We start from the raw sequence: 11,139 nt of genomic DNA on the forward strand, positions 1-11,139 counted from the left end.
ACGAGTCCCTCTTTGTGTTTTTGGCCCATTCCCAAGGGTTTTGGGTCAATATTGGGATGGGATGAGTCATTTCTGCTTTGTTACCTGAGGTGTCCCACCAAAAGAGGGATTCGGGAGTAGAGCCCTGGTGAGGGGCGACTGGACAGCCTGACCACTGGTTAAAGATTGGGGCCTAGGGGGATGGCAAGTCCAATATGCCAACTCTTTGTCCAACCTCTGAAAGGCCTTACTTGAGGACAGGCTTCACACGGAGGGTCCTAATGCGTGTTTGTGCCCTCGCAACACTCAAGCAACCAAGCCTAGGAAACCCGCATATCTTGATATTGGAAACCAGGCCTATGAGGAGAGATACCTGGAAACCAAATCAATGGATCCAATTAGGGCCTAGGGGTCTGTCCAGTTCAATCTTCTTCTCTAGGGATATCCATTTACAGTATGAGTGGAGGTAGATGCTCAGCTGGTGTCAGACCGCCCTTGTTTGTCCCGAGAGGACTACACTATTGGGATGGCCTCGGGTGCTCTGGAGGTTTCTCCTAACTTGTACTATTGTGGACAATGGAACGGGCAGAATTCCCGTGGAGTGGGCAGGCACAGTCCTATTGTGTGGCTCCAGGGGCCCCAGCCTGGGGCGTGCGTGGGCCAGGACTGTGGGGACAGAAGTCTGAAAACACAAACTCAGCTTAGGTTTGGGGACGTAGGTATGGCAGGCACGATCTACAGAACGTGAGGAGAACACTTCGGGATATGAAGAACGAGCAAGTGTGAGGCCCTTGCTCAGGCTTTTGTCTCTGGATTTTTTATCAACGATTGCCGTGGAATGTTGGGGAGGCCTCATTGGCCATGGACGAGTCGTCCTTTCTGTGGAACTTGCCCAATCTCAATTGTTTTGGGTCAATCTGTGGGATGGGAGGAGTCCTTTCAATTTTGTTATCTCAGGTGTTCCACCAAAAGAGGGATTCCAAAGCAGAGCACTGGGGAGGGGCAAATGGACAACCCGAACTATGGTTAAAAATTGGGGTCTAGGGGCATGGCAAGCCCAATATGACATCTCTGGGTCCAGCCAGTGAGAGGCCTTACTTGAGGACTGGGCTCATGCTGAGGGTCACAATGTGTGTTTGTGACCAACGTGGCCCTCAAGCATGGGCGGGGCCTCAAGGGACACACTGGTTTCAACTACACTGAACGTTGGACATCATGCCAACCACAAGGTTTCTTGCCATGGGGAAGGAGTTCTGATTTCTGCATCATGTTCAACCCTGGGCAGTGACTGGAGATAAGGTCTAGGTTTTGAAGCCTGAAAACCGAGGTTGGGAAGTGATGACGTCCTAAGGCCATGGTGGGTCCGATTTGCCTAGTGTGAGGCCAGCTGGCTTGGTGTGGGTCAAGACTTCCAGGCTCAGGCCATGTGAGAAAGGACATTAGTGCCCAGGGAAGCCTGTATAATTGGGGTAGAGTCAAGTGGCGTGCAGGTTGATCCTGATTTGGGTTTCAGGGTAGACCCAGAGGGCAATATTTTTCTTCTGGAGGGCAGACAGAGTGCTGCATTGTAGTTCTGGTATTGCCAAACTGGAGGGCTTGTAGGCCAGGAGTGTGAGGACGGAAGTATGAGAACACAAGCTTGACTTAAGTTTCTGGGCGAGGGCACGGCTGGCGCATTCTGCAGAGCTGAATCGAGATCTCGTGCATCTGAAGTCAGGGTGAGGACCAGACGATCGCTCAGGTTGGAGTTTCTGTCCCTGATGGCCCCTTCATGAATGGAGGGGATCACGACGCCATGGACGTTTTCCCACGTTGGGAGTTGTGAGATGCTCCAAATTGCAAATATTCTTCTGTGGGACAATTGAGACGTGTTGGTTGGCTCCAGGACATTCCATATGGAACAATTCTGAACAGGGTTCTAAGGATGGATGGCTGGGCAGCCCTCCTTGCATTCAATTGTCTCCTAGCCACTAGACAGGTTCGATCTGCTGGCTCTGGGGAAGCAACCAAGGGGGCTGAGTTAAAATGGAATCACCTGCTGATGGGTCCTAATGTAGGTTTGTGTCCATGGAGACCTTGGAATGGGGCAGTGAAAGTGGGGACCTGAAGGATTCTCCTGACTGGAGATTTTGAGACAGATCCAAAGGACAAGTTTCCCATGTGGATACAAGATTTGTTCCGATTGGTGCCTCAGGAAACCCCCATATGCTGGTATTGGAAACCAGCCATCTGAGGAGAGATACCTGGAAACCACAGCAATAGATCCTATAAGGGTTTAGGGGCCTGTCCGGTTCAATCTTCTTCTCTGGAGACATCTGTATATGGTATAAGTAGAGGTAGTTGCTCCGCTGGTGTCAGATGAACCCTGTTTGTCTGGACAGCCTACACTAATCGGATGGCCTCGGGAACGTTGGAGGTTTCTCCTTATTTGTACGAATATGGACAATGGAAAGGGCAGAATTCCCATGGAGTGGGCAGGCACGGACCTGATGTGTGGCTCCAGGGGCCCCAGCCTCGAGGGTGTGTGGGCCAGGACTGTGGGGACAGATGTCTGAAAACACAAACTCGGCTTAGGTTTGGACGTATATATGGCAGGCCCGATCTATAGACCATGAGAAGAACTCTTTAGGATATGAAGAAAGGGTGAGTTTGAGGGGCTTGCTCAGGATTTTATCTCTGAATTTTGTGTCAACGATGGTGATGGAATGTCAGGGAGTTCTCATGGTCCATGGACGAGTTTCCCTCTCTGTGGCTTTGGCCCAATCCCAATTGCTTTGGGTCCATCTGTGGGATGGGAGGAGTCCTTTCAGTTTTTTTACCTCAGGCGTCCCACCAAAAAAGGGATTACAGAGCAGAGCCCTGGGGAGGGACGACTGGAAAACAAGAAATCTGGTTAAAAATTGGGGCCTAGGGGCACGGCAAGCCCAAGGTGCCTTCTAATGGTCCTGCCACTGAGAGGCCTTCCTTGAGGACAGAACTCACGCTGAGGATCACAGTGTGTGTTTATGCCCTTGTGGCACTCATGCATGGGCGGGGACTCATAGTGCATGCTGGTTTCTCCTACACTGAACGTTGGACAACATGCCAACCACATGTATTCTTGCCATGGGGAACTAGTAGTTCTGATTTCTGCATCTCATTCAACCATGGGAAGTTATTGGAGATAAGGTCTAGGTTGTGAAGTCTGAAAACCGAGGTTGGGAAGAGATGACGATCTAAGGCCATGTTGGGTCCGTGTGCTCAGTGTGCAACCAGCTGTCCGGTTGTTGGTCGGGAGGTTCAGGCTCAGGCTGTGTCCTACAGGGCATTATTGCCCAGGGTAGGTTGAATAATTGGGGTACAGTCGAGTGCCATGCAGGTTGATCCTCATTTGGCGTTTCTGGGTAGACGCAAGGGCAATGTTTTTCTTCGGGAGGGCAGGCAGAGTGCTGCATTGTGCTCCCGGAATTCCCAAACTGGAAGACTTGTGGGCGACGAGTGTGAGGACAGAAATCTGAGAACACATGTCAGGCGTAAGTTTCGAGGCGAGGGCACGGCAGGCACCCTCTGCAAATCTGAATAGGGATTTGTGCATCTGAAGTCAGGGGGAGGTTCAGACTTAGGCTCAGGTTGGAGTTTCTGTCCATTATGGCCCCTTCATGAAGGGGGCAGCATCTCAAGCACCTAAGGGTTTACCCACGATGGGAGTTGTGAGATGCTACAAACCGCAAGGATTCCTTCTGATCGAAAATTGTGACCTGTTGGATCGCTCCAGGATGTCATATATGGAACGTTGCCAGAGCAGGGATCTAAGGATGGATGCCTGGGCAGCCCACCTCGCATTCCAATTGTCGCCTAGCGAATAGACAGGTTTGATATGTTGGCTCTGGGGGAGCAACCGAAGGGGCTGAGTTGAAGTGGACTCTCCTGCGGATGGGTCCTAATGTGGGTTTGTGTCCATGCAGAACTTGGAATGTGGCGGTGGCACACGGTCCCTGAAGGATTCTCCTAACTGGAGGTTTTGAGACATCTCCAAAGGACAAATACCCCATGTGGAGACGAGATTTGTTCTGATTGGTGCCCCATATGCTGATATTGGAAACAAGACCTCTGAGGAGTCATACCTGGAAACCAAAGCAGTGGATCCGATTAGGGCCCAGGGGTCTATCTGGTTCAATCTTCTTCTCTGGGGACATCCGCCTACGGTATGAGTATCGGTAGATGCTCAGCAGGTGTCAGACCGCCCTTTTTTGTCCTGTGTGGCCTACAATATTGGGATGGCCTCAGGGACTTTGGAGGTTTGTCCTAATTTGTACTATTGTGGACAATGGAATGGGAAAAATTCCCGTGGAGTGGGCAGGCACAGACCTGATGTGTAGCTACAGGGGCCCCAGCCTGGAGGGTGTATGGGCCAGGAATGTGGGAACAGAAGTCTGAAAACACAAACTTGGCTTAGCTTTGGGGACAAAGATATGGCAGGCCCGATCTACAGACCGTGAGGAGAACACTTCAGGGTATGAAGAAAGAGTTAATGTGAGGCACCTCCTCAGGCTTTTGTCTCTGGATTTTGTGTCAACAATGGCCGTGGAATGTCGGGGAGGCGTCATGGGCTATGGACGAGTCTTCCTCTCTGTGGATTTGGCCCAATCTCAATTGTTTTGGGTCAATCTCTGGGTGCGAGGAGTCCTTTCAGTTTTGTTATCTCAGGTGTCCCACCAAAAGAGGGATTCAAAGCAGAGAACTGGGGAGGGGCGAATGGACAACCTGAACTATAGTTAAAAATTGGGGCCTAGAGGCATGGCAAGCCCAATATGCCGTCTCTTGGTCCAGCCCCTTAGATCCCTTATTTGAGGACTGGGCTCATGCTGAGGGTCACAATGTGTGTTTGTGACCAATGCGGCCTTCAAGCATGGGCAGGGCCTCAAGGGCCACACTGGTTTCAACTACACTGAACGTTGGACATCATGCCAACCACAAGTTTTTTGCCATGGAGAAGGAGTTCTGATTTCTGCATCATGTTCAACCCTGGGCAGTGATTGGAGATAAGGTCTAGGTTTTGAAGCCTGAAAACCGAGGTTGGAAAGAGATGACGACCTAAGGCGATGGCAGGTCCAATGTGCTCAATGTGAGGCAAGCTGGCTGGGTGTGGGTAGGGAGGTCCATGCTCAGGCCGTGTGAAAAAGGGCATTAGTGCCCAGGGCTGCCTGTATAATTGGGGTACAGTCAAGAAGCGTGCAGGTTGACCCTCATTTGGTGTTTCTTGGTAGCCCCAGAGGGCAATGTTTTAATTCTGGAGGGCAGTCAGAGTGCTGCTTTGTAGTTCTGGAATTTCCAAACTGGAGGGCTTGTGGGACAGGAGAGAGAGGATGGAAGTCTGAGAAGACAAGCTAGTCTTAGGTTTCTGGGCGAGGGCATGGCAGGCACACTCTGCAGAGCTGAATCGAGATCTCGTGCATCGGATGTCAGGGCAATGATCAGACTATTGCTCAGGTTGGAGTTTATTTACCTGATGGCCCCTTCATGGACAGGGGATATCATGAGGTCATGGAGGTTTTCCCACGATGGGAGTTGTGAGATGCTCTGAACCACAAAGATTCTTCTGTGAACATTGAGACCTGTTGGTTGGCTCCAGGACTTCCCATACAGAACAATTCCGAGCAGGGTTCTAAGGATCGATGGATGGCTGGGGAGCCGCCTCTCATTCCAATTGTCTCCTAGTGACAAGACAGGTTAGATCTGCTGTATCTGGGGGAGCAAATGAGGGGGATGAGTTGAAATGGACTTTCCTGGGCATGGGTCCTAATGTGGGTTTGTGTTCATGGAGACCTTGGAATGAGGTGGTGTCACTGGGGCCCTGAAGGGATCTCCTAACCAGAGGCTTTGATACAGCTCCAACGCACAAGTTTCCCATGTGGAGACGAGATTAGTTCTGATGGGTGCCTCAAGAAACAGCCATATGCTGGTATTGGAATCCAGGCCTCTGAGGAGAGATGCCTGGAAACCAAAGCAATAGATCCGATTAGGGTCCGTACCAATTTACCTCTGGGGACTTCTGTCTACAAGTCTGAGGGAAGGTAGGTGCTCAGATGGGCTCACATTGCCCCTGTTTGTCCTGGGCAACCTACACTATTGGGATGGCCTTGGGGACTTTGGAGGTTTATCCCATTGTGACCAATGGAATGGGCAGAATTCCCGTGGAGAGGGCAGGTACAGTCCTCAGGTTTGGCTCCAGGGGACTGAGCCTCTAGGGTCTGTGGGCCAGGGCTGTGGGAACAATTGTCTGAAATCACAAACTCGGCAGGTTTCGGGTCGTAGGTATGGCAGGACTGATCTACAGACCGTGATATGAACAAAGAGCAAGTGTGAGGCGCTTCCTCATCCTTTTGTCTCTGGATATTGTGTCACCGATGGCCGTGGAAGGTCCAGGTGACCTCACGGGCAATGGACGAGTCTTCCTCTCTGTGGAATTGGCCCGACCCCAAGGGTTTGGGGTCATTCTGTGGGATGGGGGGAGTTCGTTTTGTTTTTTTACCTCACGTGTCCCACCAAAAGAGGGATTCCAGAGCAGAGCCCTGGGGAAGGGCGACTGGACAACCAGAAATCTGCTTAAAAATTGGGGCCTAGGGACATGGAAAGCCTATATGATGTCCAATGGTCCAGCCACTGAGAGGACTTACTAGAGGACAGGTCTCACGCTGAGGGTCACAATGCATGTTTATGCCCTCCCAGCACTCAAGAATGGGCGGGGCCTCTTGGTGAACGCTGGTTTCTCCTACACTGAATGTTGGACAACATGCCAACCACAAGGTTTCTTGCCATGGCGAAGGAGGAGTTCTGATTTCTGCATCATGTTCACCCCTTTGGCAGGGTTTGGATTTAAGTTCTATGTTCTGAAGCCTGAAAAGCTATGGTGGGAAGAGATGACGTCCTATGGCCATGGTGGGTCCGATGTGCTCAGTGTGCGGTCAGCTGTTTGGGTGTTGGTCAGGAGGTCCTGGCTTAGGCTGTTCAGACAGTGTATTAGTACCCAGGTTAGACTATGGAATTTAGATACAGTAGAATGCCGTGTAGGTCTATTCTCATTTGGGGTGTGTGGGAAGCTCCATAGGGCAACATTTTTCTTCAGGAGGGCAGGCAGAATGCTGCATTGTGGGTCCAGAATTGCCAAACGTGAGGGTTTGGGGGCCAGGAGTGTGAGGATGGAAGTCTGAGAACACAAGCTAGACTTAGGTTTCAGGGCGAGGGCAAGGTAGGAACCCTCTGCAGAACTGAATCGAGATCTCGTGCATCTTAAGTCAGGGTGAGGATCAGACATTGGCTCAGGTTGGAGATCCTGTCCATGATTTCCCCTTCATAAAGGTGGGGGGCATCACAAAGCCATCGAGGTTTTCCCATGATGGGTGTTGTGAGATGCTCCAAAACGCAAGGATTCCTTCTGCAGGACATTTGATACCTGTTGGATGGCTCCAGGATATCCCATACAGAACTATGCCACAGCAGAGTTCTAAGGATGGATGCCTGGGAAGCCCACCTCGCATTCCAATTGTCTCCTGGCGAAAAAACAGGTTCGATCATGGCAAGGCCCATATGCGGGCTCTTGGTCCAGCATCTGACATGCCTTACTTGAGGACACGACTCACGCTGAGGGTTACAATGCGTGTTTGTGTCCAAAGAAGCTCTCACGGATCGGTCTGGCCTCATGGGCCATACTGGTTTCTCCTACACTGAACGTTGGAAAACATGCCAACCACTAGGATTCTTGCCACAGGGAAGGAGGAGTTCTGATTTCTGCATCACGTTCACCCCTGGGCCTTGACTGGAGTTAAGGTCTAGGTTCTGAAGCCTGAAAAACGAGGTTGGGAAGAGATGATGAACTAAGGCTATGGCAGGTCCTATGTGCTGAGTGTGTGGCCCGCTCTATGGGCGTCGGCCGGGAAGTCCGGACTCAGTCTGTGTCAGACAGGTCATTAGTGCTCAGGGTAGACTTTATAATTGGGTACAGTAAAGTTGAGTTCAGGTTGATCCTCATTTGGTGTTTCTGGTTAGCCTTATAAGGCAACATTTAACTTCTGGAGTGCAGGCATATTGCTGCATTGTGGCTCTGGAATTGCCATCCTGAGGGCTTGTGGACCAAGAGTGTGAGGATGGAAGTGTTAGAACACAAGGTAGGCATAGGTTTCGGGGCAAGGGCACGGCAGGCACACTCTGCAGAGGTGAATCGAGATCTCGTGCATCTGAAGTCAGGGCGAGGATCAGACGATCGCTCAGGTTGGAATTTTTGTCCCTGATGGCCCCTTCATGAAGGGGCGGGGATCGGGAGACCATGGAAGTTTTCCCACGATGGGAGTTGTGAGATTCTCCAAACCACAAGGATTCCTACTGCGGGACCAGTGGTGCCACCCCAACATTCCACAGCCATCGTTGAGCCCTGTTGGTGGCTCCAGGACATCCCAGAGGGATGACTCCAGAGCAGCGTTCTAAGGATGGATGCCTGGGCTGCCCGCCTAGCATTCCAGTTGTCTCCTTGCGATAATGCAGGTTCGATCTGCTGCCTCTGGGGGTGCAACCGAGGTTGCTGAGATGAAATGGACTCTCCTTTGCATGGGTCATAATGTGGGTTTGTGTCCTTGGGGACCTTGGTATGTGGCGGTGGCACCAGGTTTCCGAAGGTTTCTATTAAGCAGAGTTTTTGACACAGCTCCCACGTGCAAGTTTCCCATATGGAGACAAGATTTGTTCTGATGGGTGCCTCAGTAAAGCCCCATATGCTGCTATTGGAAACCAGGCCTCTAAGGAGAGATGGCTGGAAACCAAAGCAATGGGTCTGATGAGGTCCTAGGGGCCTGTCCGGTTCAATCTTCTCTCCGGGGACATCTGTCTCCAGGTCTGAGTGGAGGTAGTTGCTCAGCTGGTAGCAGATAGCCGCTGTTTGTCCCGGGCAGCCTAAACTCTTAGGATAGCCTTGGGGACATTGGAGGTTTCTCCTAATTTGTTCTGAGTGGTGCCACCCCAACATTCCACAGCCATCGTTGACACAAAATCAGACAAAAACCTGAGCAAGCACCTCACACTCGCACTTTGCTAATATCCCGAAGAGTTCTCAAGATCTGTAGATCGGTCCTGCCATACCTATATACCCAAACCTAAGCCGAGTTGCTGTTTTCAGACTTCTGTCCCCACATCCCTGGCCCACACATCCTCCAGGCTGGGGCCCCTCGAGCCACACCTCAAGATTGTTCCTGCCCTCTCCAAGGGAATTCTGCCCATTGCATTGGCCACAGCTGAACAAATTAGGAGAAACCTCCAAAGTCTCTGGGGCCATCCCAATAGTGTAGGCCGCCCAGGACATGCAGGGGGGATCTGACACCAGCTGAGCAGCTAGCTCCACACACACCCAAAGACAGATATCCACAGAGAAGAAGATTGAACCAGACTGGCCCATAGGCCCTAATCAGATCCATTGTGGTTGTTTCTAGGCATCTCTTCTCAGAGGCCTGGTTTCCAGTACCAGCATATGGGGGTTTCCAGAGGCACCCATCAGAACAAATCTCATCTCCACTTTGGAAACATAATTGTGGAGCTCTGTCAAAACCTCTGGTTGGGAAAATCCTTCAGGGCCCAATATCAACCGCCCCATTCCAAAGTCTCCATGGACACAAACGCACAATATGACCCATCCTCAGGAGTCTCCATTTCAACTCACCCCCTTCAGTTGCTCCCCCAGAGCCAGCAGGTCGAACCTGCCTTGTAGCTAGGAAATAATTGGAATGTGAGGCTGGCATACCACACATCCATCCTTAGAATCCTGCTCTGGAGTCATTCCAGATGGGACCTCCAGAAATCATCCAACAGTTCTCGAGGGACCTACAGAAGGAATCCTTGCTGTTTGTAGCATCTCACAACTCCCATCGTGGGAATACCTACATGGACACTTGAGAACCCCCCCCCCTTCAAGAAGAGGCCATCATGTACAGAAACTCCAACCTGAGCCGAAGACTGACCCATGCCCTGAGTTCAGATGCACCAGATCTCGATTCAGCTCTGCAGAGTGTGCCTGCTGTGCCTTTGCCCCGAAACCTAAGCCTAACTTGTGTTCTCAGACTTCTGTTCTCAAAATCCTGGCCCACAAGCCCTCCAGTTTGGGAATTTCAGAGCCAAAATGCAGCACTCTCCCTGCCCTCCAGAAGAAAAGCATTGCCCTCGGGGGCTAACCAGAAACCCCAAATGAGGATCAAACTGCATGCCACTTGACTGTAGCCCAATTATGCACTCTAGCCTGGACACTAATGCCCTGTCTAACACAGCCTGAGTCTGATGTCCCTACTGAAACCAAGACAGCTGAGGCCACACCTCAAGACTGTGCCTGCCCTCTCCAAGAAAATTCTGTTCATCCCATTGGGCACAACCCTACAGATTAGGAGAAACCTCCAAAGACCCCAAGACCATCCCAATAGTGTCGGCCGCCTGGGACAAACAGGGCGATCTGACACCAGCTGAGCAACGTCCTCCACTCAGAACCATAGACAGATGTTCCAAGAGAAGAAGATTGAAGAAGACAGGCCCCTAGGACATAATCAGATCCATTGCTTTGGTTTCCAGGCATCTCTCCTCAGATGCCTGGTTTCCAATACCATCTTATTGTGGTTCCTGAGGAACGAATCAGAACAAATCTCAACTCCACATGGGAAAATTGCCTTTGGAATTGTCTCAAAAACTCCTGTTAGGAGATTCTTTCAGGGCGCTGGTGCCACTGCCCCATTCCAAGTTCTCCATGGACACAAACCCACATTATGACCGATCCTCAAGAAAGTCCAGTTCAACTCAGCCTCCTCGGTTGCTCTCCCAGAGCCAGCAGATCGAACCTACATTGTCGCTAGGAGACAATTGGAATGCGAGTTGGGCTGCCCAGGCATCCATCGTTAGAACCCTGCTCTGGAGAAGTTCCTTATGTGGCGTCCTGGATCCATCCGACAGGTCTCGACTGTCCCACAGAAGGAATCCTTGCGGTTTGGACTATCACAGAATTCCAACTTGGGAAAACTTCCATGACCTCGTGATGCACCCCCACCTTCATGTCAGGGAAATCATGAAAAGAAACTCCATCCTGAGCCAACGTCTGATCCTCGCCCTGACTTCAGATGCACAAGATCTCTATTCAGCTCTGCAGAGTATGCCTGCCAT

This window comes from Neovison vison, unplaced genomic scaffold (genome assembly GCF_020171115.1).
Source record: "Neovison vison isolate M4711 unplaced genomic scaffold, ASM_NN_V1 Scaffold_094, whole genome shotgun sequence".
NCBI lineage: Eukaryota > Metazoa > Chordata > Mammalia > Carnivora > Mustelidae > Neogale > Neogale vison.